Here is a 27,017-nt window from a genome sequence, read left to right on the forward strand (position 1 = left end):
TCTTGGCCACAACTTCATAGAAGTGGTCTTGATGGGCTTTTGAGATGAATCTCTCCATCTCCCATGACTCAGAGGTGGAAGCAATTATTTTCCCTTTCCTCTTTCTTGAGGTTTCTCTGGCCTTAGGTGCCATCAATGGTTATGGAAAAGTAAAAAAGCTATGCTTTTACCATACCAAACTTAGAATGTTGCTCACCCTCCAGCAAAAGAAGAAAGAATGGAAGAAGAAGAAGAAGATATGGAGGATAGGGAGAGAAGTGTGGGTTTCGACCAAGGGGGTAAGAGAGGGTTATGTTGTGTGAGAATGAAGAAGGAAGGAGATGTTTATATAGTGGAGGGAGAGGGGTTAGGGTTTGGTCATTTATGGTGGGTTTGGGTGGGAAAGAGATTTTGAATTTGAGGTAGGTGGGTTTTTGGGGAAGAGTGGATAGATGTGATTGGTGAAGGCATAATGGGGAAGAGAGATTGAGGTGATTGGTGTAGGATACAATGTTATTGGAATGTGTGAAGAAGACAGAAGTGGGGTAGGTGGGGATCCTGTGGGGTCCATAGATCCTGAGGTGATCCTATAGGGTCCACAGATCTTGAGGTGTCAAGGATTTCTCATCCCTGCACCTTTTAGGCGTGTAAAATGCCCTCTGTATGCAATTCTAGTGTTTAACGCCAGATTGATGCTTGTTTCTGGCGTTAAACGCCCAGATGTAGCTTGTTTCTGGCATTTAACACTAGCCTGATGCTTGTTTTTGGCGTTAAACGCCAGCTTGGTACTTGTTTCTGGCGTTAAACGCCAGACCGATGCTTGTTTCTGGCATTTAAACGCTAGACTGCTCTTCCTCCAGGGTGTGCTTTTTTTCTGCTATTTTTTATTCTGTTTTTAATTTTTGCAATTGTTTTGTGACTCCACATGATCATAAACCTAATAAAACATAAAAGAACAATAGAAATATAGATAAATAAAAATTGGGTTACCTCCCAATAAGTGCTTCTTTAATGTCAATAGCTTGACAGTGAACTCTCATGGAGCTTCACAGATGTTCAGAGCATTGTTGGGACCTCCCAACACCAAACTTAGAGTTTGAATGTAGGGGTTCAACGCCAAACTTAGAGTTTGGTTGTGGCCTCCCAACACTAAACTTAGAGTTTGATTGTGGGGGCTTTGTTTGACTCTGTATTGAGAGAAGCTTATCGTGCCTCTTTTCCATGTTTACAGAAGGATAACCTTGAGCTTTAAACACAACGTAATCCCCATCAATTGAATGACTAGTTCACCTCTGTCAACATCAATCATAGCTTTTGTTGTGGCTAGGAAGGGTCTTCCAAGAATGATGGATTCATTCTCATCCTTCCCAGTGTCTAATATTATGAAATCAGCAGGAATGTAAAGGCCTTTAACCTCTACCAACACGTCCTCTACCAATCCATAAGCTTGTTTTATTGACTTGTCTACCATCTCTAATGAGATTTTTGCAGCTTGTACCTCAAAGATCCCCAGTTTCTCCATTACAGAGAGTGGCATAAGATTTATACCTGACCCCAGGTCACACAGAGCCTTCTCAAAGGTAATGGTGCCTATGGTACAGGGTATTAAGAATTTACTAGGATCTTGTTTCTTTTAAGGTAAAGTTTGCTGAACCCATGTATTTAGTTTACTAATGAGCAAGGGAGGTTCACCTTCCCAAGTCTCATTACCAAACAACTTGGCATTCAATTTCATGATGGCTCCTAGATATTGAGCAACTTGCTCTTCAGTTACATCTTCATCATCTTCAGATGAAGAGTAGTTCTCATGAATGGCAGAAGGAAGTTTAATGGAATCTCTATGGTCTCTATATGAGCCTCAGATTCCTTTTAGGTCCTCAATAGGGAACTCCTTTCTGTCTGGAGGACGTCCCATGAGGTCTTCCTTATTGGGATTCACGTCCTCCCCTTCCTCCTTGGATTCGGCCATTTTGATAATATCAATGGCCTTGCACTCTCTTTTTGGATTCTCTTCTGTATTGCGTGGGAGAGCACTAGGAGGAGTTTCAGTGATTTTCTTACTCAGCTGACCTACTTGTGCCTCCAAGTTTCTAGTGGAGGACCTTGTTTCACTCATGAAACTTAAAGTGGCCTTAGATAGATCAGAGACTATGTTTGCTAAGCTAGAGGGGCTCTGCTTAGAATTCTCTGTCTGTTGCTGAGAAGATGATGGAAAAGGATTGCTATTCCTAAACCTATTTCTTCCACCATTATTAAAGCCTTGTTGAGGCTTTTGTTGATCCTTCCATGAGAAATTTGGATGATTTTTCCATGAGGAATTATAGGTGTTTCCATATGGTTCACCCATGTAATTCACCTCTGCCATTGCAGGGTTCTCAGGATCACAAGCTTCTTCTTCAGAAGATGCTTCTTTAGTACTGTTGGATGCATTTTGCGATCCATTCAGACTCTGAAAAATCATGTTGACTTGCTGAGTTAACATTTTGTTCTGATCCAATATGGCATTTAGACCATCAATTTCAAGAACTCCCCTCTTCTGAGGCGTCCCATTACTCACAGGATTCCTCTCAGAGGTGTACATGAATTGGTTATTTGCAACCATGTGAATAAGTTCTTCAGCTTCTGCAGGCGTTTTCTTTAGGTTAATGGATCCACCTGTAGAATGGTCCAGTGACATCATAGAGAACTCAGATAGACCATCATAGAATATATCCAAATATGGTCCACTTTGAAAGCATGTTAGAAGGACACTTTTTGGTCAACTGCTTGTATCTTTCCCAAGCTTCATAGAGGGATTCACCATCTTTTTGCCTGAAGGTCTGAACATCCACTCTAAGCTTGCTCAGCTTTTGAGGTGTAAAAAACTTGGCCAAGAAGGCCGTGACCAGCTTATCCCAAGAGTCCAGGCTATATTTAGGTTGTGAGTCCAACCATGTTCTAGTTCTGTCTCTTACAACAAAAGGGAAAAGCATGAGCCTGTAGACTTCAGGATCTACTCTATTAGTCTTAACAGTATCACAGATCTGTAAGAACTCATTTAAAAACTGATAAGGATCTTCTGATAAAGGTCCATGAAACTTGCAATTCTGTTGCATTAGAGTAACTAGTTAAGGTTTCAGCTCAAAATTGTTTGCTCCAATGGCAAGGATTGAGATGCTTCTTCCATAAAAATTGGAAGTAGGTGTAGTATAATCACCAAGCATCTTCCTTGCATTGTTGTTGGGTTCAGCGATGTCTCTTTCTTTTTCGAGATTCTCTGTAAGGTTTTCTCTGGATTGTTGTGCTTTAGCTTCTCTTAGCTTCTTCTTCAGAGTCCTTTCAGGTTCACGATCTGCTTCAACAAGAATGTCCTTGTCCTCGCTCCAGCTCATATGAAAAAGAAGAGAACAGAAAAGGAAGAGGAATCCTCTATGTCACAGTATAGAGATTCCTTTATGTGAGTAGAAGAAAAGAAGAATAAGAATGAAAAAGAGAGAAATTCGAACACAGAAGAGAAGAGAGGGTTCGAATTTTAAGATGAAGAGAAGTGTTAGTAAATAAATAAATAAATAGAAAGAGATGAGTGAGAGAGAGAGAGAGAGAGACATTCGAAAATTATTTTTAAAAAAAGGGTTAGTGATTTTCGAAAATTAAGAGAGGAAATAAAATAAAAATTGAAATTTGAAATAATTAGTTAATTAAAAGAATTTTGAAAAAAAGGGTAAGGTGATTTTCGAAAGATGAGAGAGAAAAGTAGTTAGGTGGTTTTGAAAAAGATAAGAAACAAACAAAAAGTCAATTAGTTAGTTGAAAAAGATTTGAAAATCAATTTTGAAAAGATAAGAAGTTAGAAAAGATTTTGAAATCAATTTTGAAGAAGATATGATTTGAAAAAGATATGATTAAAAAGATATGATTGAAAAGATATGATTGAAATTTATTTTGAAAAAGATTTGAAAAAGAAATTTAGAAAGATTTGATTTTTAAAATTAAAATTGATTACTTGACTAACAAGAAACTAAAAGATATGATTCCAGAATTTAAAGATTGAACCTTTCTTAACAAGAAAGTAACAAACTTCAAATTTTTTAATCAATCACATTAATTGCTAGTAAAGTTTTCGAAATTTTGAAATGAAATTAAGAAAAAGATTTTGAAAATCAAATTTAAAAATATTTTTGAAAATATAAAAGAAAAATAAAAAAGATTTGATTTTTGAAAAAGTTTTGAAAATATAAGATTTTTAAAATTGAAATCTTGACTTAACTAACAAGAAACAACTTATTTAAAAATTTTTTGACTAAGTCAACCCAAAGATTTCGAAAATTATGAGTAAAATAAGGAAAATATATTTTTTGATTTTTTGAATTTTTTAATGAAGTGAGAGAGAAAAATAACTAAATGACTCAAAACATAAAAATTATGAATCAAAACACACGATGCATGCAAGAACACTTATGAATGTCAAGATGAACATCAAAAACACGTTGAAGATCAAGATGAACATCAAGACTTATTTTTGAAAAATTTTCAAGAAAAGAAACACATGCATGACACCAAACTTAGAAATTTTCAATGCTTAGACACTATGAATTAAAGAATGCATATGAAAAACAACAAAAGACACAAAACAAGAAAATATGAAGATCAAAGAAGAAGATTTATCAAGAACAACTTGAAGATCATGAAGAACTTCATGCATGAATTTTTCAAAAAAATGGATAAATTTTAAAAACATGCAATTGACACCAAACATACAAGAAACACAAAATATTTTTAGTTTTTATGATTTTATTAATTTTTTTGGTTTTTTTTTCAAAAATTTCTTTTTGAAAAAAAAAACGAAAATAAATAAACATTTTGAAAGATTTTTGAAAACTTTTTGAAAAGAAAATAAGAAGAAAATTACCTAATCTGAGCAACAAGATGAACCGTCAGTTGTCCAAACTCAAACAATCCCCGGCAAAGACGCCAAAAACTTGGTGCATGAAATTATGATCTCAATGGCGCCAACAACTTGGTACGTGATGAGCGGATAATTTATACGCTTTTTGGCATTGTTTTTAGTATGTTTTTAGTATGATCTAGTTATTTTTTAGTATATTTTTATTAGTTTTTAGTTAAAATTCACTTTTCTGGACTTTACTATGAGTTTGTGTGTTTTTCTGTGATTTCAGGTATTTTCTGGCTGAAATTGAGGGTTCTGAGCAAAAATCTGATTCAGAGACTGAAAAGGACTGCAGATGCTGTTGGATTCTGACCTCCCTGCACTCAAAGTGGATTTTCTGGAGCTACAGAAGCCCAATCGGCGCGTTCTCAACGGCATTGGAAAGTAGACATCCTGGGCTTTCCAGCCATGTATAATAGTTCATACTTTGCTCGAGATTTGATGGCCCAAACCGGCGTGGCAAATCAGCCTCAGAATTTCCAGCGTTTAACGCTGGAACTGGCATAAAACTTGGAGTTAAACGCCCAAACTGGCATGAGAACTGGCGTTTAACTCCAGAAAACGTCTCTACACATAAAAGCTTCAATGCTCAGCCCAAGCACACACTAAGTGGACCCAGAAGTGGATTTTTACGTCATTTACTCATTTCTGTATACCCTAGGTTACTAGTTTACTATTAATAGGATCTTTTGACATTGTATCTGGACATCATGACACTTTACACGTTTCTCATTGTATCTTCTACAGCATGAGTCTCTAAACCCCATGGTTGGGGGTGAGGAGCTCTGCTGTGTCTTGATGGATTAATGCAATTACTACTGTTTTTCATTCAATCATGCTTGCTTCCATTCTAAGATATCCCTTGTTCGTAACCCGGATGAATATGATGATCCGTGACACTCATCATATTCTCAACTATGAACGTGTGCCTGACAACCACCTCCGTTCTATCTTAGATTGAGTAGATATCTCTTGGATTCTTTAATCGGAATATTCGTGGTAGAAGCTAGAACTGATGGCGGCATTCAAGAGAATCCGGAAGGTCTAAACCTTGTCTGTGGTATTCTGAGTAGGATTCAATGATTGAATGACTGTGACGAGCTTCAAACTCCTGAGGGCGGGGCATTAGTGATAGACGCAAAAGAATCATTGGATTCTATTCCGGCCTGATTGAGAACCGACAGATGGATAGCCGTGCCGTGACAGGGTGCGTTGAACATTTCCACTGAGAGGATGGGAGGTAGCCACTGACAACGGTGAAACCCTTGCATACAGCTTGCCATGGAAGGAGCCTTGCGTGCTTGAAGAAGAAGACAGTAGGAAAGCAGAGATTCAGAAGATGGAGCATCTCCAAAACCTCAACCTATTCTCCATTACTGCAAAACAAGTACTTATTTCACGTTCTTTTACTTCTCACAATCAATCCTGATAATTTCTGATATCCTGACTAAGATTTACAAGATAACCATAGCTTGCTTCAAGCCGACAATCTCCGAGGGATCGACCCTTACTCACGTAAGGTATTACTTGGACGACCCAGTGCACTTGCTGGTTAGTTGTGCGGAATTGCAAAGGTGTGATTGCAATTTCGTGCACCAAGTTTTTGGTGCCGTTGCCGGGGATTGTTCGAGTTTGGACAACTGACGGCTTATCTTGTTGCTTAGATTAGGACTGTTTTAATTTTGTTGGTTTAGAGTCTTTTAGTTGAGTCTAGTTTCATATTTTAAGTTTGGTGTCAATTGCATGCTTTTGTTTTCTTTTAGTTTTTCGAATTTGCATGTCCTTAGTTTCTTTTTGATCTTTAAAAATTCTAAGTTTGGTGTCCTCTTTGTGTTTTTCCCTTAAAAATTTTCGAAAATTAGTGTTTGATTTTCTAAAAATTTTAAGTTTGGTGTCATTTTGTTGTTTTTCTCTTTCCTCTTTTCAAAAAAATCAAATCTTTTTCATAAAAATTTTTCAATCATATCTCTCTAATTGCTAATCTCAAAATCTTTTTAATTAACTAATTGATTCAGTTCTCAATTTGCTTTGATCTTATTTTCTTTTTGATTTTCGATTTTTTTTATTTCTTTTTGTTTTATTTTATTTTTTTCGGTTAATTCAAAAAAAAAAACAAAATTTATCTATTTGCAATCCATATCATTTCCCTTTATCCATTATGGACCTAAGTGGGATTGATCAGTCCAGAAGGACTCTGGGGTCATATGCTAACCCCATTACAGCTGCATATGGGAGTAGCATTTGTACACCTCCCATCAAAGCAAGCAGCTTTGAGCTAAATCCTCAACTCATTATCATAGTGCAGCAAAATTGCCAGTATTCCGGTCTTCCACAGGAAGAGCCTACTGAGTTTCTGGCACAGTTCTTACAAATTGCTGACACAGTACATGATAAAGAGGTGGATCAGGATGTCTACAGACTATTACTGTTTCCATTTGCTGTAAAAGATCAAGCTAAGAGGTGGTTGAATAACCAACCTACAGCAAGCATAAAGACATGGAAACAGTTATCAGACAAATTCCTGAATCACTTTTACCCTCCAAAGAGGATGACACAGCTAAGGCTGGACATCCAAGGCTTTAAACAAGAGGATAATGAATCCCTTTATAATGCCTGGGAGAGGTATAGAGGTATGCTAAGAAAATGCCCCTCTGAAATGTTTTCAGAGTGGGTACAGTTAGACATCTTCTACTACGGGCTCACAGAAAAAGCTCAGATGTCTTTAGACCACTCAGCTGGTGGATCTATCCACATGAGGAAGACAATTGAAGAGGCTCAAGAGCTTATAGACACTATTGCTAGAAACCAATATTTGTACAATAGCAATGAGTTCTCTCCAAAAGAGGAAGTCATGACAGTAGTCACTGATCCTAATCCTCAAGAACAGATGATTGAGCTTAATCAACAATTGCTCCTGATGACAGAACAGTTAGCAGAATTTAAAGAAATGCTCCATGAAACTAAAGTTGCTAACAAGAACATAGAACTGCAGTTGAATCAAGCAAAACAGCAAATATATAAACAGATAACAGAGGAGTGTCAAGCAGTTCAACTGAGGAGTGGGAAGACACTGAATAACACTGCTCAAAGTAGCAAAAAGCCAAACAAGGAACAATTGACAGGGGATAACCAAACCACTGTTCAAAATCCCTCTGAGGACAGTAAGAGCCCAGAGAGGAATGTTATTGGCGTTCAAACGCCAGAAAGGGAGGGAAAGCTGGCGTTAAACGCCCATTCCCTGCCCAGTTCTGGCGTTCAAACGCTAGAAAAGGGGGAAAAGTTGGCGTTAAACGCCCATTTTCCACCCAATCCTGGCGTTCAGAAGCCAAGGGAGGATCAGACACCTGAGAGTGCTGACAGTAATCCCTCTAACAAGGTTTCTTCAACCATTTCTGTAAGGAATAAACCTGTAGCATCTAAGGTTGAAGAATATAAAGCCAAGATGCCTTATCCTCAAAAACTCCGCCAAGCGGAACAGGATAAGCAATTTGCCCGCTTTGCAGACTATCTAAGGACTCTTGAAATAAAGATTCCGTTTGCAGAGGCACTTGAGAAAATACCTTCTTATGCTAAATTCATGAAAGAAATCTTAAGTCATAAGAAGGATTGGAGAGAAACTGAAAAAGTGTTTCTCACTGAAGAATGCAGTGCAGTCATTCTAAAAAGCTTACCAAAAAAGCTTCAAGATCCAGGAAGCTTTATGATACCATGCACATTAGAAGGTGCTTGCACCAAGACAGCCCTATGTGATCTTGGAGCAAGCATCAATCTAATACCTGCATCCACTATCAGAAAGCTTGGGTTGACTGAAGAAGTCAAACCAACCCGGATATGCCTCCAACTTGCTGATGGCTCCATTAAATATCCATTAGGCATAATAGAGGATATGATTGTCAAGGTTGGGCCATTCGCCTTTCCAACTGACTTTGTGGTGCTGGAAATGGAGGAGCACAAGAGTGCAACTCTCATTCTAGGAAGACCTTTCCTAGCAACTGGACGAACTCTCATTGATGTACAAAAAGGGGAAGTAACCCTGAGAGTCAATGAGGATGAGTTCAAGTTGAATGCTGTAAAAGCTATGCAGCATCCAGACACACCAAATGACTGCATGGGCGCTGACATTATTGACTTCCTGGTAGAAGAGGTCAATATGACTGAAAGCCTAGAATCAGAGCTTGAGGACATCTTCAAGGATGCTCAACCTGATCAAGAAGAATCAATGGAAACAAAGGAATTTTCGAAAATTCCTCAGGAGGAGGATAAGCCTCCCAAACCTGAACTCAAACTACTACCACCATCCCTGAAGTATGCATTTCTAGGAAAGGGTGACACTTTTCCAGTGATTATAAGCTCTGCTTTAAATCCACAGGAAGAGGAAGCACTGATTCAAGTGCTAAGGACACACAAGACAGCTCTTGGGTGGTCCATAAGTGATCTTAAGGGCATTAGCCCAGCTAGATGCATGCACAAGATCCTGTTGGAGGATAATGCCAAACCAGTGGTCCAACCACAAAGGAGGCTAAATCCAGCCATGAAGGAGGTGGTGCAGAAAGAGGTCACTAAATTACTGGAGGCTGGGATTATTTATCCTATTTCTGACAGCCCCTGGGTGAGCCCTGTCCAAGTTGTCCCCAAAAAGGGAGGCATGACAGTGGTTCATAATGAAAAAAATTAACTGGTTCCTACAAGAACAGTCACAAGGTGGCGTATGTGTATTGACTACAGAAGGCTCAATACAGTCACCAGAAAGGATCATTTTCCTTTACCATTCATAGACCAAATGCTAGAAAGACTAGATGGTCATGATTATTACTGCTTTTTGGATGGCTATTCAGGTTACAACCAAATTGCAGTAGATCCTCAGGACTAAGAGAAAACAGCATTTACTTGCCCTTCTGGCGTGTTTGCCTACAGAAGGATGCCTTTTGGTCTGTGTAATGCTCCTGCAACCTTTCAAAGGTGCATGCTCTCTATCTTCTCAGATATGGTAGAGAAATTTCTGGAAGTCTTCATGGATGACTTCTCAGTATATGGAGACTCATTCAGCTCCTGTCTTAATCACCTAGTACTTGTCCTGAAAAGGTGCCAAGAGACTAACCTGGTTTTAAACTGGGAGAAATGTCACTTTATGGTGACTGAAGGAATTGTCCTTGGGCACAAAATTTCAAGCAAGGGAATAGAGGTGGATAAGGCAAAGGTAGAGGTAATTGAAAAATTACCACCACCTGCCAATGTTAAGGCAATCAGAAGCTTTCTGGGGCATGCAGGATTCTACAGAAGGTTCATAAAGGATTTTTTGAAAATTGCAAAACCTTTGAGTAACCTGCTAGCTGCTGACACACCATTTGTGTTTGACACATAGTGTCTGCAGGCATTTGAGACCCTGAAAGCTAAGCTGGTCACAGCACCAGTCATCTCTACACCAGATTGGACATTGCCATTTGAACTAATGTGTGATGCCAGTAACCATGCCATTGGTGCAGTGTTGGGACAGAGGCATAACAAGCTTCTGCACGTCATTTATTATGCCAGCCGTGTTCTAAATGACGCACAGAAGAATTACACAACCACAGAAAAAGAGTTACTTGCAGTGGTCTATGCCATTGACAAGTTTAGATCCTATTTAGTGGGATCCAAAGTGGTTGTGTACACTGACCATGCTGCTCTTAAATACTTACTCACAAAGCAGGATTCAAAACCCAGACTTATAAGATGGGTGTTGCTTCTGCAAGAGTTTGATATAGAAATAAGAGACAGAAAAGGGACAGAAAACCAAGTGGCTGATCATCTATCCCGAATAGAACCAGTAGCTGGGGCGTCCCTCCCTTCTACTGAGATCTCTGAGACCTTCCCAGATGAGCAACTCTTTGCCATTCAGGAAGCTCCATGGTTTGCAGATATTGCAAATTATAAAGCTGTGAGGTTCATACCCCAGGAGTACAGCAGAGTGCAAAGAAAGAAATTAATTTCAGATGCTAAGTACTACCTCTGGGATGAACCATATCTCTTTAAGAGATGTGCAGACGGAATGATCCGCAGATGTGTACCCAGAGAAGAAGCACAAAGGATCCTATGGCACTGCCATGGATCACAGTATGGAGGACATTTTGGATGTGAGCGAACAGCCACTAAAGTCCTCCAATGTGGCTTCTACTGGCCTACTCTCTATAAAGATTCCCGAGAGTTTGTGCGTAACTGTGACAGTTGCCAAAGAGCTGGTAACTTGCCTCACGGATATGCCATGCCTCAACAAGGGATATTAGAGATAGAATTGTTTGATGTATGGGGAATTGACTTCATGGGTCCATTCCCACCATCATACTCAAACACTTACATTCTGGTGGCAGTGGACTATGTATCTAAGTGGGTAGAAGCAATTGCTACACCCACTAATGATACCAAAACCGTGTTGAAATTCTTCCAGAAACACATCTTCAGCAGGTTTGGTGTTCCCAGAGTACTAATCAGTGACGGGGGCACTCATTTCTGCAATAAACAGCTATACTCTGCTATGGTTAGATATGGAATTAGCCACAAAGTGGCAACTCCATATCATCCACAGACAAATGGGCAAGCTGAAGTCTCTAACAGAGAGCTAAAAAGAATCCTGGAACGGACTGTGATAGCCCGAAGAAAGGATTGGGCAAAGAGCTTGGATGATGCTCTGTGGGCATATAGAACAGCATTCAAGACTCCTATAGGAACCTCTCCATACCAACTGGTGTATGGGAAGGCCTATCATCTGCCCGTGGAACTGGAACATAAAGCCTACTGGGGTCCGTATGTGATTACAGGAGTGTCACCATATGGATATGTTGAGCTTTAGGATACTGATTTTGACAAAAAGTTCATTGTTAATGGACAGAGAATCAAGCATTATCTTGAAGGCAATTTTGAGCAGGAATGCTCATAACTGAGACTTGAGTGATTCTCAGTAAAAGTCCAGCTAAAGATAGTAAAGAAGCGCTTGCTGGGAGGCAACCCAGTCATTAGCAGGTTATATGTTTTGTTTTTACAAAGGCAAGTATCAAAAATGAAGGAATTCACAGAGTTACAGAAGAATTCAGCTCAAAAAGCAGAGAAAAAGAGCTTACTGGCGAAAAAACGCCAGTAAGGGGCATTTTGGGCGTTAAATGCCAGAATGGGCACCATTCTGGGCGTTTAACGCCAGTAAAGGTGCCATTTTGGGCGTTAAACGCCAGAATGGGCACTATTCTGGGCGTTTAACGCCAGGTGTGCAGCATCCTGGGCGTTTTAGTTAAACGCCCAAAAGGGGCAACAAATGGGCGTTAAACGCCAGAATGGGTGCCATTCTGGGCGTTTAACGCCAGAAAGGTGGGGGGACCAAGATTTTGTTTTCAAATCAAATTTTTTCAAACTTTCCTTTTCTTACCCATACCTTTCTACATAAATGCATCTCAACCTTTCATCATTCACTTTCAAATTTTCAAAAATCTAAAATCATTCTTCAATTCTCTCAAATCAATCCCAAATCTTGTTCAAAAACTCACCCTTCTCTCAAATTCTTTCCATATCTTCTCAATTCTTCTTTCAAATTTTTCTTTTTTTCGAAATCTCTCCTCCCCACCTTATAAATACACGTTTGACCCCCCTCATTCCCCACACCATTCGAATTTACTCGTCCTCTCTCTCTCTTCTTTCCTTTCTTTTGCTTGAGGACAAGCAAACCTCTAAGTTTGGTGTGCTTTTCCGTGATCACTAAGGCAAGATTCATCAAGATCATGGCTCCTAAGGGAAAACAAACCAATTTAAGAGGAAAGAAAGAGAATAATCCAAAGAATCTTTGGAATCAAGAGAAGTTCTTAACCAAAGAACATGAAGACCATTATCACAAAATAATGGGTTTGAGGTCAGTGATCCCGGAAGTAAAATTTGATCTGAAAGAAGATGAGTATCCGGGGATCCAAGAGCAAATTCGAAACAGAGGATGGGAAGTTCTAACCAATCTTGAAATAAAGGTTGGAAGGAACATGGTTCAGGAATTCTACTAAAATCTGTAGCTAACAGATAAGCAGAGAATGACTGGAACTGCTTACCATACCTACAGAACCATGGTCAGAGGGAAAGTTATGTACTTCCATCTGGACAAAATAAGAGAAACCTTCAAATTACCTCAACTGCAAGATGATCCTGAATCCTTTAATAGGAGAATGGTGAGAGCAGATAAAGGGTTGGATCAAGTTTTAGAGGACATATGCCTCCCTGGAACTAAGTGGATAACCAATTCTAAGGGTGTCCCAAACCAACTCAAGAGGGGAGACCTCAAACCAATTGCAAGAGGTTGGCTAGACTTTATTGGGCGTTCCATATTGCCCACTAGCAACCATTCTGAGGTCACTATCAAGAGAGCAGTGATGATTCATTGCATTATGCTTGGAAAAGAAGTGGAGGTTCATCATGTAATTGCTTGTGAGATCTACACAATTGCAAATAAAAATTCCACTGAAGCCAAATTGGCTTACCCAAGCTTGATCTCCTTGCTCTGTAAAGAGGCTGGGGTAAAGATGGGAGTAGATGAATTCATACCCATTGAACATCCAATCACCAAGAAGTCAATGGAAGGACAAATGCAAGACAACTCTATCAAAAGGAGGGCGCAGGAGTTCCTCCCTGAATTCCCTAAAATTGACTACTGGACCAGCCTAGAAGCATCTATCACCAAGTTGCAAGAAACTATGGAGCAACTGAAGGAAGAACAGCAGAATCAGAACTGCATGCTCTGCAAATTGCTGAAGGAACAAGAGAAGCAGGGGCGTGAACTCCAAGAGTTGAAACGCCAAAAGCTTTCATCTCAAGTTGAGGGAGCATCCACTTCTCAAAATCAAGGTTGTTGAGTCCTAACTCTGTGAAAACCTCTATCATTAGGAGCCTATTTAAATTTTTGTTTTCTATTTTTATTTTCTAGTCTAATCTTATATCTATTTTTGAGTCTTGTTTTTAATTCATAATTAATAAAATTTAAAATTCATGTCTTAAAGCTATGAATGTCCTATGAATCCATCACCTCTCTTAAATGAAAAATGCTTTAATCACAAAAGAACAAGAAGTACAGGATTTCGAAATTTATCCTTGAAACTAGTTGAATTAGTTTGATGTGGTGACAATAATTTTTGTTTTCTGAATGAATGCTTGAACAGTGCATATGTCTCTTGAATTTGTTGTTTTGAGAATGTTAGAAATTGTTGGCTCTTGAAAGAATGAGGAAAAAGAGAACTGTTATTGAGGATCTGAAAAATCATCTAATTGATTCTTGAGGCAAGAAAAAGCAGTGGATACAAAAAAAAAAATCGAAAAAAAGAAAGAAAGAGAAAGAAAAAGAAAGAAATAAAGTTGTGATCCAAGGTAAAAAGAGTGTGCTTAAGAACCCTGGACGCCTCTAATTGGGGACTCTAGCAAAGCTGGGTCACAATCTGAAATGGTTCACCCAATTATGTGTCTGTGGCATGTATGTATCCGGTGGTAATACTGGAAGACAGAGTGCTTTGGGCCACAGCCAAGACTCATACACTAGCTATGTTCAAGAATCATTATACTTAACTAGGAGAATCAATAACATTATCTGAGTTCTGAGTTCTTATGGATGCCAATCATTCTGAACTTCAAGGGATAGAGTGAGATGCCAAAACTATTCGGAGGCAAAAAGCTACTAGTCCCGCTCATCTAATTGGAGCTAAGTTTCCTTGATATTTTGGAGTCTTTAGTATATTCTCTTCTTTTTATCCTATTTTGATCTTCAGTTGCTTGGGGACAAGCAACAATTTAAGTTTGGTGTTGTGATGAGCGGATAATTTATACGCTTTTTGGCATTGTTTTTAGTATATTTTTAGTATGATCTAGTTAGTTTTTAGTATATTTTTATTATTTTTTAGTTAAAATTCACTTTTCTGGACTTTACTATGAGTTTGTGTGTTTTTCTGTGATTTCAGGTATTTTCTGGCTGAAATTGAGGGTTCTGAGCAAAAATCTGATTCAGAGACTGAAAAGGACTGCAGATGCTGTTGGATTCTGACCTCCCTGCACTCAAAGTGAATTTTCTGGAGCTACAGAAGCCCAATTGGCGCGCTCTCAACGGCATTGGAAAGTAGACATCCTGGGCTTTCCAGCAATGTATAATAGTTCATACTTTGCCCGAGATTTGATGGCCCAAACCGGCATGGCAAATCAGCCTCAGAATTTCCAGCGTTTAACGCTGGAACTGGCATAAAACTTGGAGTTAAACGCCCAAACTGGCATGAGAACTGGCGTTTAACTCCAGAAAACGTCTCTACACATAAAAGCTTCAATGCTCAGCCCAAGCACACACTAAGTGGACCCAGAAGTGGATTTTTACGTCATTTACTCATTTCTGTATACCCTAGGTTACTAGTTTACTATTAATAGGATCTTTTGACATTGTATCTGGACATCATGACACTTTACACGTTTCTCATTGTATCTTCTAAAGCATGAGTCTCTAATCCCCATGGTTGGGGCTGAGGAGCTCTGATGTGTCTTGATGGATTAATGCAATTACTACTGTTTTTCATTCAATCATGCTTGCTTCCATTCTAAGATATCACTTGTTCGTAACCCGGATGAATATGATGATCCGTGACACTCATCATATTCTCAACTATGAACGTGTGCCTGACAACCACCTCCGTTCTATCTTAGATTGAGTAGATATCTCTTGGATTCTTTAATCGGAATCTTCGTGGTATAAGCTAGAACTGATGGCGGCATTCAAGAGAATCTGGAAGGTCTAAACCTTGTCTATGGTATTCTGAGTAGGATTCAATGATTGAATGACTGTGACGAGCTTCAAACTCCTGAGGGCGGGGAGTTAGTGACAATTGTAATTTCACTCTTTTTCACAACTTCGCACAACTAACCAGCAAGAGCACTGGGTCGTCCAAGTAATAAACCTTACATGAGTAAGGGTCGATCCCACGGAGATTGATGGTATGAAGCAAGCTATGATCATCTTGTAAATCTCAGTCAGGCGGATTCTAATTGTTATAATGGTTTTCGAATATAAAGATAAATAAAGCATAAAATAAAGATAGAGATACTTATGTAATTCATTGGTGGGAATTCCAGATAAGCGCATGAAGATGCTATATTCCATCTGCATCTCTGCTTTCCTACTGCTTTCATCCAATCATTCTTACTCCTTTCCATGGCAAGCTGTATGTTCGGGTTTCACCAGCGTCAATGGCTACCTCCCTTCCTCTTAGTGAAAATGGTCCAAATGCGCTGTCACCGCACGGCTAATCATCTGTCGGTTCTCGATCATGCTGGAATAGAATCCAGTGTCTCTTTTGTGTCTGTCACTATGCCCAACACTCGCGAGTTTGAAGCTTGTCACAGTCATCCCATCTCAGATCCTACTCGAAATACCACAGACAAGGTTTAGACTTTCCGGATCTTAGGAATGGCCACCAATAATTCTAGCTTATACCACAAAAACTCCGATCTTTTGGAATGGAGGCTAAGAGATACGCACTCGATCTAAGGTAGAATGGAAGTGGTTGTCAGGCACGCGTTCATAGGTGAAAATGATGATAAGTGTCATGGATCATCACATTTATCATGTTGAAGTGTAGCGAATATCTTAGAATAAGAATAAGCTGAATTGAATAGAAGAATAATAGTAATTGCATTAATACTCGAGGAACAGCAGAGCTCCACACCTTAATCTATCGTGTGTAGAAACTCCACCATTGAAAATACATAAGTGCAAGGTCTAGGCATGGCCAAATGGCCAGCCTCCCCAAGTAACATGTAAATTCAGAATTAGGGAAAAAAGACCTGGTCAAAAGACGCTTAGTACAATAGTAAAAAGTTCTATTTATACTAAACTAGCTACTAGAGTTTACAGAAATAAGTCTAAGTGCAGAAATCCACTTCCGGGGCCTACTTTGGTGTGTGCTTGGGCTGAGCTTGAGCTTTACACGTGCAGAGGCTTCTTTTGGGGTTAAACGCCAAGTTGTAACGTGTTTTTGGTGTTTAACTCTGGTTTGTGATGTGTTTCTGGCGTTTTACTCCATAATGCAGCATGGAACTGGCGTTGAACACCAGTTTGCGTCATCTTAACTCGAATAAAATGTCGACTATTATATATTGCTGGAAAGCCCTGGATATCCACTTTCCAACGCAATTGAGAGCGCGCCATTTGAAGTTCTTTAGCTCCAGAAAATTCATTTTGAGTGCAGGGAGGTTAGAATCCAACAGCATTAGCAGTTCTTTTTCAGCCTGAATCAGATTTTTGCTAAGGTCCCTCAATTTCAGCCAGAAAATACCTGAAATCACAAAAAAATACACAAACTCATTGCAAAGTCCAGAAATGTGAATTTTGCATAAAAAACAATAAAAACTACTTAAAAATAATGCAAAAAAGCGTATAAATTATCCGCTCATCAGCTTCTACGCACACGCGCTTGGTGCGCGTGCGCGTCCATTGATGCACTCCCAAGCCTTGTTTCCTCATGCATTCTCCATTTTGCATGCTTTTCTCTAGATTTCTTCTATCCAATACTTGCCTCATGATCCTGAAATCACTAACAAAACATCAAGGCATCAAATGGAATTAAGGTGAATCAAAATCACTAATTTAAGGGCTTAAAAAGCATGTTTTTTACACTTAAGTACAAAATCAGGGAGAATTACAAAACCATGCTATTTCGTTGAATAAATGTGGGAAAATGTGATAAAATCCCCTAAGATAGGCACAAGATAAACCACAAAATTGGGGTTTATCAAATCTCCCCACACTTAAACTAAGCATGTCCTCATGCTAAACTCAAGAAAGACACAAATGGTATCAACGTTTATTCAATGTAAACTACCTAAATGCAACTTATCTATATGCAATCTATCTAAATGAGTGTAACTACTTGGTCAAAATAAGTCAACTTCCAAGAATACATATATAAGTACAAGGGATAAAGCCATAGCAGTCAAATCAAACCCACAATTGAATTGAATTATTGAAAGATTTTACAAACTTACTAGAATAGATGATCATGGGTGGAAACATGTAATTGAGCGATCGAACCCTCAACGGATGTGTATCCGCTCTAGTCACTCAAGTGTATGGGGTTGATTCACTCAATTCACCCCTAATCATGCTTTTCAAGATTTGTTTTTCATCTAACAATCAACAATTATTCAATGCATTCATACAATCATCATGAGGACTTCCCATAAGGTTGTAATGGGGTTAGGGTCAAGGTAGGGTCATATATGGTTAAGTGGACTAAGATTTGAATCTTTGATTAACCTAGACTTCCCACCTAACCTATATAATAACCTATACAATTAAGTACTAACCTAACTACCAATTCTTCACTTTTTCACACACTCATGCATTCCCTTTTGTGATCACCACACATATGCATTGATTTTTATTGAGCTTTGCTTTGGGTTATTTTGTCCCCTTTTTATTTCTTGCCTTTTTCTTTCTTTTTCTATTTTTTTCTTTTGATATATATTTTTTCTTTATTTTGTATTATTTATTTATTTTTTTGCAATAAAGCATATACAAAAGTATCGATGCATATGGTTTTACGTATAATCAACACATGAGTATGTACCCAATTCCCAACATTTTGGCAAAAATATAAAAAATACACTTTCATCCCAACCAATGTTCCTAACTCTCCCAAACTTGAATGATAAGCACTCTCACTAGCCTAAGCTAATCAAATATCCAAACAAGGGACATTTATTATTTTTCGCTTTAGGCTTCTAATGTGCTAAAATTAAGAACAAGTGGGTTTAGCATAGGCTCAAAGTTGGTTAACAATGGAAGATAAAAGGTAGGCTATTTGGGTAAGTGAGTTATTTGAAATGATGGCCTCAATCATATAAATGCATGTATACATTGAATAATGGACATATAGAATCAAACAAATCAAAGATTATAATCATAGAAAGAGAACAATACACACAAGAATGAAAATAAGTGGTTAAATGATGTAACCACACAATTAGGCTCAAATCTCACATGCTTGTGTTCTTAGCTCAAAAACATGATCCACAGTTGTACAATTCAAGCAAGTTCTAAAATTTTTTTTCAATCAATTGGAGTGCCCTATAGGTAAAATTCTTAAAAAATTTCATTATTTTGACTAAGCTTAATATATACATATGCAATGCAAGAAAATGCAACTAAAAATCCTAAAATGAAATGGAAAAGTGTTGGGGTTAGAAATTTGTTACCCAAAAATGCCGATTGGTCAGATGACCTCCCTACACTTAAAAGTTTGCACCATCCTCGATGCACTCAAAGATGAGCAAGGGGGTACGGCGACCTTCCTAGTTGCCACCTCTAGCTGGTGGGTCAACCGGTTGCTGCATGTTCTTTTTTCTTGCTTCTATTTTTGCTTATGATGACCTATCCTAAAAATAGAAAATAGGAGATAATAAGACAACTAGAAGCACAAGCAAGGAAGCATGGATCGTTGGAATGAGGTAAATCACTAGAATTGGGTGAGTGGGTTAATCTGACATTAATGAAAAATAGGTCTGTGGGTCCTAACTTGCATGCGGTTTAGAACTCACACCCTAGTATTTAGAAACCATGTCACAATTATACAAAAAGAAAACACATACTTCACTCATTCTAGTATGATTAAAATACTTCAAAAGACTTGTAGGTTAAGTCAACCAAATAAGTAGTGAAAAGGAATGAAAGCATTCAAGCAATTAATCAAGCAATTGTGAAATTGGATAATGCATGGACATTGATTGATGTGTAATTAGACTTAGTGAATAAAATGGTATATGAAACTTACACAACAATCAATGACACATATTAAAGTTGTTGTAATACCTAAGTGTCATATAGGTGAGACACATGGATGCTATGGAAATTAGGAAAGGGAAGATAGAAGTGGAAATCAATCACATAGCAAGCATGGTCCACAAAGCTAAGAAAGCTCAATAAATGTCACTAGGTAAGCTTTCGGTCCAATTTCACAAGTCAAAAATATCAATGCATGAAATAGGTGATGTGAATAAGGTAAATCATAGACAAGCATCACCTAAAAAAATGCAATGATAATATACAATTACCTAGCCATGGATGATGAATGCATAGTGGCCAAAACATGCAATTCAAAAGAGTTAAGAAGCTTAAAGGCAATCTAACATGTAGTTGGTGTTCACAAACATTGAGCATTAAGAACCCAAAACCAAGTGACAAAATATAACCTCAACAATTGAATCCAACAATGACAATCAAAGAAAATTATGCTAAAATAGCATCAATTAATACTAAGCAGCAATAAACGGCAAACAAAATTAATAATCCAACACTTATAATGAAAAATAAAAAATTAAATGAAAATTAAACTAATCAAACAAGTAACTGACTAACTAAAAGAAATCGTTACAGATGGTGTTTGGTAGTGTTAGATGATGCTTGAAGGGTGGATAGAGAATAGAAGAAGGAAAGAAATTAAAAGAGGAGAAGAAAAGAAGGTGGGTGAAATAGGGCAATCCACGCTTGCGCGTCATGTACGCGTAAGCGTGGATTAATAAAATGGTAGTGACGCGTATGTGCGTGTGACGCGTACGCGTGCATGGCAAAGTAGAGAGTCGACGCAAGGTGGGTGAAATAGGGCAATCCACGCTTGCGCGTCATGTACGCGTAAGCGTGGATTAATAAAATGGTAGTGGCGCGTATGTGCGTGTGACGCGTACGCGTGCATGGCAAAGCAGAGAGTCGACGCGTACGTGTGAAGCACACGTACGCATGGTTCGACTTGTGTCTCAGACACAAGTCTGGCACACTTTATGCACAACTCTCTGGAAAATGTATAGAAGGGTGAAACTTCCAATCCACGCATACGCATACATGACGCGTGCGTGTGGATGGTCGAACTTGCTTGGGGCACGCGTACGCATGGGTGACGCGTATGCGTGGGTTGGTGCTCCATTTTTCAAAATTTTCTTCTATATTTTTGCACCAAACAAAGCATTCCAAACCCCTAAACAACTACCAAAACATCATAAAACCTTATTTAACATACTAGACTCCCAATTAAACTCAACTAATCAAACAAAACATGAAATTAAACCTATTTTACCAATATGTACAATAGAGAAAAATGAAAAGATGTTACCATGGTGGGGTGTCTCCCACCTAGCACTTTTGTTTATTGTCCTTAAGTTGGACTTATGGGGAGCTCTCATCAAGGTGGCTTGTGCTTGAATCCATCCTTGAACATCCACCAATGCTTGGACTTCTATTGTGCTTCATCATTCAAAGGTAATATTTCCAAGCTTTGATGGAGTTCTTCACAAGCCATGGGCTCCCAAAGTTGATTCTCCTTGTGTGATCCAGGATCCCACACTTTGTTTTCAGACCCGTCTTTGAGTTGATCATGGTGATTTCCTCCGAGTGGCAAGAGGGATAAATTCTCATTGAAGCACCAAACTATCCTCATAGACCCATTCAATTGAGAAATACACCAATCCATGCTCCTCAATTTTGAGCTTCCAACCATAATGAACCTAGATTTATACCGCCAACCACTAAACATTCTCCTCTTACACTTCATTCCACAAAGCGCCCTAAGTTGGCCATCCATTTCAAGCAAATCAAATTCAAGTGGGATAATAAAGCTAAGAGTTCGAGGTTTTACCCACTCAAAAGAAGGATTAGATGACAATCTAGGTAGAGAAGTTCCCAGTGGTTTTGATACAGAACATTCCACTCCTGTCTATCCTCTTCTAGAGGCTTCCACCACATGGCAAGGTTCTTCAAGCTTTACCTCTTGCCAAGCTTCCTTAAGCTCACATTCTTCTTCAACAATGTCTTCTAGGTCTTTCCCATCACTAAAGTCATAAATAGGAGGTTGAGTGAAATCTACCTCATCATTAATTCCAAGCATAGTGGGAAAGGATTCCTCAAACTCAAAAGGATCATATGTTGGTGCGAAATCATTATAAATAGGAGGGCCTATTAATTGGGACACTACTTCCAATTCTTCAATCACATTGTGCCTTGGATGTTGTGCACTCTCCTCCTCAGCATCAACTTCAAACTCTATGGAAGAAGGCTCTTCAATATATCCTAAAGTGCCAACCACTACTTCCTTTGGTTCAATCATCTCTACCTTCTCCTCTTGTTGCACTTCTTGCTTTAATTCTTCTTCTCCACCTTGAAGCTCCAATTTCACTCCCTTACTAAGCTCGTTGGTTGCTTCTCCACATTCAACAATGGAAGTCTCTTGATTGTGCAAGCTTAGGCAAGATGAGACTATATTGCCAAAGGCTTCTACCATGATAGCCATCCTAGCTCTTAACTCCTCAAACTTCTTTTCACCTCCTCGTGTTGCCTTAAGATACGAGGTTTAAGATCTCTCAGTTCTAGCATGAGGGCTTCATTGGGAGGTGGTGGTGGAAGATAGGGTTCATTGTTTGAGGGAAGGGTATTGTAATTTGAAGGTGGTTCATATTGGTGAAATTCTTGAGGTGGTGTGTGTGGACTTTGTGGTTCATGGGAGTATTGGTGTTGGAATGGTGGTGGCTCTAGATATGGTTCATATGGTGGTTGGTATGGTGGATATGGGTTAGGATCATATGGAGGTGGTTGGTGGTATAAGACATGCAAACTACATTTAACTCTACCATAAACGGTATGAATACCACTTTACAAGCTCTCGTCTCCTAGATAGAGTCATTATCTACTCCCAACAATCAACTCTCAAGCTCTAGTGCACTTCCTTTTCAACCACATAATGATCTTTCCATCCCAACACCACCCTCCATGGAAGAGCATCCACATCCATCAATCCAAGAGCAAGATGATCCTAGCTATGCTATTGACAAGGAACAAGAGAAAAGAGATCGTCTTCGCGAATTCATACTTCATAAGAAGCTAGAGGAGGCCCTACAGATGAAGGTAGTAGAGACCCTTGAAGTCAAAGGAGTGGTTGAAAAATTAGTGAAGGAAGTCATCAACGAGGAATCTGATTTTGTCTTAGAGCAAGAGGAGGCCCAAAATGTGGAGATAGCAGAGACCCTGGGAGATGAAGGAGTAGTTGAGGGGAGTTGTCATGGAAAGGAAATCATCAAGAAGGAGTACAATTTTATACTAAAACAATTGGACAAAGCAGTAATTATTGAAGAGGAAGAAGCGGTTGCAAACGTCGGAGATGCTGAACCTCCATAGGAAAGTCAAGTCATAGAGCTTCCTTCCAAGATGCTTGATGTTGATGTTAATGAGGGTGTACAACCTCCAAGGCATATCCTGGTTGAAGACTCTAAAAGGGTTGATCAAGAAATGGAGATTAAAGAAGAAGAAGTACAACCTCCCATGCCCTTGGTAAGCAATGAATAAGAGATTGAATTGGAAGAAAGCTACCAAGAGGAAGAGGTTCGAATTGAAGAAGCTTGCAAAGAGGTGGAGGATGTCAAAGAAGAGCACAAGGGAATGGAGCTTGAAATCACCTTGCCAAACTTGTTGGAGACCTCTCCCCCAAAGCCATTACCATCTAATACAACATTCAAGTGGGTAAAATTCATATCCCTTAGCTTTCTCATTCCACTTGAATATGGTTTACTTGAGGCAGATGGTCAACTTAGAGCTCCTTGTGGCTTTAAGAGTAAGAGGAAGATGGTTCGTGGTAAGAGTTGTCATGCAAGGTTCCATATGGTTGCACGCTCAAAGTCTAAATGCAAGGGTTGGTGTAGAGCTTGAATGAATGGGTCTAGGAAGCTGTTTGGATGCCTTAGTGAGAATTCGGATTGCTTACCACTCGGTTGGAATCATTATGTTCCACTTGAAGACGGGTGCAGAAACAAGATTTGGGATCCAATCATATATGAGGATCAAATTTGGGAGATCAAGGCTTGTGAAGAACTCCATCAAAGCTTGAGAAATTTACTTGGTATTGATAGAGCTTATTGGAAGTCCAAGCATTGGTGAAAGTTTCAAGACGAGTTCAAGCACAAGCCACCATCAAACGGAGCTCACCAAATGTCCAACTTAAGGACTTGAACTAAAAGTGCTAGGTGGGAGATAACCCACCATGGTATAATCATTCCTTTTTATTCTTAGGTTTTATTTTATTCTATTTTTCTTAGTGTTCATTCATAATGTCAGCATATTCACCTGCATTCTGCATTTGCATCTGCATATTGCATATAATTTTAAAAAAAAGGGGGCACGCGACGTGCAAGCAACACTGACGCGTCCGCGTCATAAGGTGCATTCGAAAGAAAAGAGAAGTAAACAGAAAGTACCACGGGACCGTGGCTGGAGGCGTGCCTTAGGCACCAACGCGTCCACGCGAACGCGTCCCTGACGCGTCCGCGTCTTTTGCGAAACCAGCCCGCTACGCGTGCGCATCACCCACGCACACGCGTGACCCTGCAAAATCAACGTAAATGGGTGTATGGCAGCAAGTTGTGATGGAGTGGGGCTGGAATAGTGCTGGAAGCATCAGCCCTACCACGCGAAGGCGTGCCCCACGCGGCCACGTCATTTTTCAAAATAAGGCCACTCACACGTGCGCGTCACCCCAAAATTTGGCAAAATGAGTATAAAACAGAGAATTGTGCGTACGCGAGGCTGCACTCGTGCCAATTGCACAAATTAGGTCACGCGTGTGCGTCACCCACGTGTCCGCGTCACCTGAACTGATCACCCACCACGCGATCGCGTGCACCACGCGTCCGCGTCACATGCGACGCAAAGCTTATCCAGATCAGCCAAGATATCTTATCTTTTCTTCCCCAAATCTTAATCTTTCTTTTTCCTTCTTATTTCTTTCTTCTACCTTCTTCCCTCTTTATTCTTTCCCACTTTTTACTTTCTCCTCCCTTATTTTTCACTTTTATTATCAAGGTTCTTTTCTTTCTTTTTTCCTTCTTTACTTTTTATTATTTTTAATGTTTTCTTTTCCTTTTTTTCACTTTCATTTTCTATATTTTCTTTCTCTCTCTTTTTCTTTTTATTCCTTTAATTGGTGTTAGAAATTTAATTAGGTGATTATTTTCTTTTACATTTTGCTTATGGATTATTGTGGAATTGTTTGGCAACCATTATTACTTCTTAAAGGGTTGCTTGCAAGTTCAATTTAATAATTTTAATAACATATTTACCATGCATGCTATGTGTTTGTGAAAAAGCCCGTATGACATTGTGCATTATTTTAAATTATTCTATTCTACTACTCTAATGCCTGTTATTCACAAAATCCCTTCAATATTTTATTGATTAAATATAATTGTCAATAAAAACAGAGTTTTAGTTTGAAACGGTTGATAATCTAACTTGGACATTTAATGCATGATCTATGCTACTCATGCCCTTGCCGGCAAGCCAATAAACATCTTACATTTAATTGCCATCATATGCACTTGCTATATTTCCATTGATGAACTTTTCACATGAAGTCATGACCATGTGTTAATGACATCCCTCTTTACCGTGCATTGATTATCACCTATACTATCCTCTCCCTTGCTCAAACCCTTAGCTTTAAATATTACTTTCTTTTTCCTTTTCCATGATGGCCACCAAGAAGGGTAAAGAGAAAGTTACTCCCAGACCACCAGCAAGAAAAGAAACAAAAAAGAGCACTAGCTGCAGAGCCACCCGTTCACTTACACATCTCAGCATGCACCGAGGACGGTGCAATCTTTAAGTGTGGGGAGGTTGATATCGATCTCCATAGGATGGCCACCAAGAAGGGTAAAGAAAAAGCTACTCCCAAACCACCGGCAAGGAAAGGAACAAAAAAGAACACTATTTTGCCTCCTTTTCCTCTGTGGGGAGTGCTTTTATTTTGAGGTGGTTAATTATGGGAGTCATCCATCCTTGATCGCGACCTGTTATGGTCAGGACTTTTTTTCTTCTAAGATTGATGAATTCTGTAGAATTTCTTGGATGAGGCTTCTATTGTTGCCCCCTGATTTGGTGCTGGCTAGTTTTGAGAGTACGTCAGCTTGGGCCTTCTGTTATCGGTGTATGTGACGGACATCATATTCTTCGAATTGTCCGAGCTGTTCTCTGGTTTTGTCCAAGTACTTTTTCATGATGGAGTCTTTGGCTTGGTAGCTTCCTACTATTTGCGAAGTAACTACCTGTGAGTCACTGAAGATGATAAGCTTTTGAGCTCCAACCTCCCTAGCCAGCTTCAAACCAGCTAGTAGTGCCTCATATTCCACTTGATTGTTTGAGGCAGGGAACCCGAATTTGAGGGAGAGCTCGATTTGGGTTCCCTGGTAACTTTCAATTATCACACCCGCGCCGCATCCTGTTTTATTTGAGGAACCGTCCAAGTAGAGATTCTATTATGTGGGGATTTCTGGTGTGTCCGTGAATTCCGCAATAAAGTCGGCTAGGTATTATGATTTGAGGGCCGTCCAAGCTTCGTATTGAAGATCAAATTCGGACAACTCGACTGCCCATTGCAAGATTCTGCCTGCCAGGTCTGTTTTCTGTAAGATTTCTTTTATGGGCTGGTTGGTTCGAACTTTAATGGTGTGGGCTTGAAATTATGGGCGAAGTCGTCGTGATGTTAGTATGAGAGCGTAAACAAATTTTTCTATTTTCTGATAGTTCAGCTCGGACCCTTGTAATGCTTTGCTGATGAAGTATACAGGCTGTTACCCACTGTCGTCTTCTCGGACTAGTGCTGAGGCTATCGCCCGACTTCTGACCATGAGGTACACAATGAATGGCTCTCCTTCCTGAGGTCGAGTTAGTATAGGTGGCTGTCCCAGGAATCTTTTAAAATCTTGGAAGGCTTGCTCGCACTCTGTTGTCCATTCAAACTCCTTTCCTTTTCTTATAGTGGCGTAGAAGGAGAGAGATCTTATTGCCGATCTGGCCAGGAATCTGGACAAGGCTGCCAACCTCCCATTGAGTTGTTATACCTCTTTGACACAAGTCAGACTTTTCATGTCGAGTATGGCCCGACATTTATCTGGGTTTGCCTCGATTCCTCTATGTGTGATCATAAAACCCAAGAATTTACCGGCTTCTACAGCGAAGGTGCATTTTGCGGGATTGAGTCGCATACCATGCCATCTTATAGTGTCGAATACTTGGGTAAGATCGGATAATAACATCTCTTCGCTTCGTGTCTTT

The 27,017-nt window shown here is 39.3% G+C and overlaps 1 non-coding gene across 1 annotated transcript; it reads left to right on the forward strand.

Moving 5' to 3' along the window:
* The first annotated feature begins 2,711 nt into the window (after nt 1-2,711).
* On the forward strand, nt 2,712-2,819 carry LOC112719330 (small nucleolar RNA R71). Its single transcript, XR_003161636.1, has one exon. It is a non-coding gene; the product is annotated as a small nucleolar RNA R71 (small nucleolar RNA).
* Nucleotides 2,820-27,017: the final 24,198 nt, after the last annotated feature.

Source organism: Arachis hypogaea, chromosome 10 (genome assembly GCF_003086295.3).
Source record: "Arachis hypogaea cultivar Tifrunner chromosome 10, arahy.Tifrunner.gnm2.J5K5, whole genome shotgun sequence".
In the NCBI taxonomy this organism is placed as follows: Eukaryota; Viridiplantae; Streptophyta; class Magnoliopsida; order Fabales; family Fabaceae; genus Arachis; species Arachis hypogaea.